This window comes from Cuculus canorus, chromosome 2, assembly GCF_017976375.1.
Source record: "Cuculus canorus isolate bCucCan1 chromosome 2, bCucCan1.pri, whole genome shotgun sequence".
In the NCBI taxonomy this organism is placed as follows: domain Eukaryota; kingdom Metazoa; phylum Chordata; class Aves; order Cuculiformes; family Cuculidae; genus Cuculus; species Cuculus canorus.
The window spans coordinates 23,256,814-23,261,371 of record NC_071402.1 but is presented as its reverse complement, the minus strand read 5'-3'; positions in this window follow the sequence as shown (position 1 = coordinate 23,261,371).

Genomic DNA, 4,558 nt, shown 5'->3' with positions numbered 1-4,558 from the left:
TGTTTGCAAGGAGCTTTTGATGCTCCCTTGTTTTGAAAGCAAGACACGGTGGCCTGCAAAGGGCACAGGAATATCCATCCAACAACTCCCTGATGGCCCTCAGGGCCCATAGTGGAGGGAAAGCCTTTTCCCTGGCAGCCACCAGAAGACAGCCCAAGAAAGCAACCTCTTTTGATGAATTTCTCATTTTTCGGAGCCTTAACACTTCTGAATTCCTGCACCGAGTCAGAAAAGCAGCACTATATTAATCATATCAGCTAGGTCTTACACACCTCACGGATATGATTACAGATGTCTTCTTTTCCCAATATATCCATACTGTATTTATTTGACCTATATCCGTAGAAGGACTTTTTAAGAGCTGGTGACCTCTGCCCTTGACTTGTGGGACCTCAGAGGCTTTTATTGTTTTGCTCATGAGAGGTAGCATCTTTTATCAGATCATCTAATATTATCAAAGAAAAAAAACAACAAACAGCCCAGAGACTCTCTCAGGAAACACAATTCTTCTTCCAGCTATACCAGCTGTCTAGTAAGAGCAAACAGGTCCGAAAGCACTAAAGAACCACAATTGCTTTATCTCATGATAACATAAGATAGTTCCACTATAGATTTGGGCAGTAGTTGGTCACTTGGAAGTGTAAAAATTCTCTGCTATGGGCAAATTCCCTCAAGAGCAGGACAAGCTATGTTTGCCTTCACAATGTGCACATTACTTAGCAGAGCAAAACACAGTGAGCTTGCCTGGAAACATTCCTTCACCTAAATCAAAACAATATGGCATCTGACTAGTAAAATGAGACTCCTATAGTATGTTGAGACATTGCTACTAATTAGATTTTTCAACTCAGTAATTAGTGCCACCAAATCCTGTGAAATATGACATTTTCTCTCTGGCCTCAGCTGCCCAAGCCTTTCACATGACTCCAACAGCTGAAGCTTGAAGAAAAAAAAATGTTTACTACTGCAAGAATCAGCAATACTTTTTTCCTGCTTGTTGGCTAAAACCAGGATTGAGGCATATTCTCACAGCTCCGCTTTCTCTGCTTTGGCAAAACACTGCTGGGTTTGAGTTCTTGATTATTAGATATGTGCGAACCGCTTTGAGATAGCATAAAAGAGTCAGATCACACTACATGCTTTGGTTTTATGTAAAGCTCACAGTAACGGAGTGCTTTTTAACTTCAAAGCCCATCACATGTGTGATCTTCCCCAAGGGACTGAAAAATATTATCTCTGCTCTACAGGCAAGCAAACTGAGGAGATGCTGTATGAAAATTGCCAGTCAGAAAGCCAGAGCCACTTTGACGACAAGGAGCTCTTCTCTGTTCCCTCTGCTTTCCGGACTTGCCTCACCTACACAAAGCTGTGTTGCCCGTTATCACCGGTTTGCATAAACCAGGACTCTGGCTTACTTAAATGGTAACTAATTAAAATAACTAATTCACTTCAGTGCCGGCTGCTTTGGAAGCTTCTTGAGATGCAATAGTGTATCCTCAGGATTCGGGCTACAGAAAAGACAAACTTCTGATAGGAAGGACATCGTCACATCTCAAAGATGTAACATGATAGGACTGATAGGACATCTTCACATCTCAAAGAATTGAAGAAAAATGCCCATATTTGTGTGTGTATTTGTGTAGAGTGTTGAAAGTCCACTAAAATATCAGCCACCGGCATGAAATTTCATGCTAGTAGAACAAAAGTAGCAAATCTTTGTCTGCACAAACCAAACAGCTTAGGCTATTCTTTAAATGCAAGTCAACAACAACACTGCAGCTGGCGATGCCAGGGGCCAGCTTCCTGCTGCCCTGCCAGGCCAATGCTGCCGTAAGAGATCGGTCCCCTATCCAAAATCTGGTCTGACAATTTTGTTTTTCCTGAGGCTTTGGGTTTGCTTCTGCAGCCTAAAGCCGCTCCATGGAAGACACGCACGTGAGCCCCAAGCCAGGGTGCCCCATGCACTGCTGTTTTTTTCTTAGAATCATAGAATAGTTTGGGTTGGAGGCGACCTTAAAGATCATCCAGCCCCAACTGCCCTGCCATGGGCAGGGACACCTCCCACCAGACCAGGCTGCCCAAGGCCCCATCCAACCTGGCCTTGAACACCTCCAGGGATGGGGCAGCCACAACTTTCCTGGGCAACCTGTGCCAGTGTCTCACCACTCTCATAGTGAAGAAATTCCTCCTTACGTCTAGTCTAAATCTGCTCCTCTCCAGCTTATAGCCATTGCCCCTCGTCCTATCACTACAAGCCTTTGTAAATAGCCCCTCTCCAGCTTTCTTGTAGCCCCTTTCAGGTACTGGAAGGCTGGTAAGCCCTTTTCTTGACTGGACCTGCTTGACCAGACAGGTACTTCCGAGCCAAGCTGCTCCTCAAGCTGTCCAAGGGGAGAACTTTCATCTTTTGGCTTCTCTGCATGCCTGACCAAGCAGCTGCTTTGCAGACACTGTGTGCAGCTCCCGTCAACGACACATAGCAGTGGCTTGGGTCTGTCCTGCATCCAAGGCCAGAGCCCAGCACAGAGGCTGGACACAGCTCCACCTCCAGTTCCCCATCCTAGAGAGACCTTCAAAAGCAAGTGGCAGGAAAGCTTAAAGCTGTGATAGAAGTCCAGACAGAATGTCTGTGGCTGAGGGGAGACCTTATTGCTCTCTACAACTACCTAAAAGGAGGTTGCAGAGAGGTGGGTGTTGGTTTCTTCTCCCAAGTGACAGATGATAGGACAAGAGGGAATGGCCTCAAGCTGCATCAGGGGAAGTTTAGATTGGACATCAGGAAAAAATTCTTCACAGAAAAGGTTATCAAGCACTGGAACAGCTGCCCAGGGAGGTGCTTGAATCATCATCCCTGGAAGTGTTTAAAAAGCAGGTAGACGAGGTGCTTGAAGACATGACTTGGTAGTAGACAGGAATGGTTGGAGTTGATGATCACTAAGGTCTTTTCCAACCTTATGATTCTGTGATTCTATGTTCCAGCCTGGTGGAAGAGGTACTTATTTTGTCTCCAAGATTTCCACCTAAAAGAGACAGAGCAGCTTTCCAAAATATGACTATTTAAAGCTCTAAGAGCTAATCTCTCCAAAAAGGGGAGCGAAGACACATATCATAGCTGGTGTTGGATTTTTTTCATGTTTCTGCAAGAAATATTTTCCTCCTCAACAGGAGATATCATCAGTTTTAAAGTGTAGTTGACTAGTATTAATCATCTCCTGCCTAGTCTAATCCCATAGGTCTGCTTTTTTGTTGTCAGGTCCTGCCTATGCCATCTAGACAAGCTATTTCACCCAGGGCCATGCTCCATCACAGGTGTGCAGATACCAAAGTCAGACAGAGCGCCAGAAACAAAACTGTTAACCTGAAAAAATAGAGCAGAATTATAACTATAAAGATATTATGTATGGATTACATAGAGAATGAACAGGCCTCTGGGCATCTCCTTCTCAGTTACATGATTCAATATTAAAAAACAACCCCAACAACCTAGGAGCCACCGTTCTAAGGTTAAAAATGCTTAAATGTGTTTCATGTAAAAACTAAAACAGACGTATGCAGAAACTGTCTGAGCAATCAAATGTATGAGACTATTCTGGTACATGACCGGCTACAGGAAGGTTTTTTTTAAAAAAAAATAAATCTGTACTTAATTCCTTTTTACCAAGTGTTTTATTGTGATTAACTGATTTTTTAGAACAGTTTTCCCAACAGTTGTTCATACCAATCACAGGTGCTGCTAACAGGCTTGGTAGAGGCTGGCATCATGGCCAGAATCCATCAGTGTTGCATTTCACTCTTAATCCTACAGAGAACACTTTCTACTTGTTCCCTGCCTTGAAGTAAACCAGTGAATACTCCAACAATTTCAGGAAATAATCTGTTCCTTTCAGTCACACAACAGAACACAGGTTCATTATTATGGTATTTCTTTAGAGAGGGACACACTAAGCATCTGCCAAATTGAAGATCCAAACGCAAACACCACAACATCAGAGGTGGAAACCAACGATAGCCTAAGTCTTCAGCAACTGTTCAACTGTGAGGAAATCAAGTAACATTTTTAGTGCACAAACCACTTTCCAGGTAATCTCTAGCCCCACTCTAGAATCTCCTGTCACATATTCTTGCAAGAGATCCTTACCTCTCCACAAGCAAAGCAAATCCCCAGAGCTCGGTTAGGGGAGCCGCAGATCAGTGTGCAGTCCCCACAGAACTAAAGTCAGAGGAGAACGTGAGTACACTATAGAGTACTGCCTAGCTGTCCTTGTATAAATCTAGGGTCAAAGATTAGATCCTTAAAATGCACTTCTATCTGCCACTGACACTCCTGCTGAAGCTGTTCACTGTCACTTGCAGAGAACGGCTACACATAGTCTTAGTTCAGGAACTGCAAACAGCAAGGAATGCTGCCAGACATGTAAGGTTGCCGAGGGAAGCTGTGGATGCCCCATTCCTGGAGGTGTTCAAGGCCAGGTTGGATGGGACCCTAGGCAGCCTGCTCTAGTGGGAGGTGTCCCTGCCCATGGCAAGGGTTGGAACTGGACGATCTTTAAGATCCCTT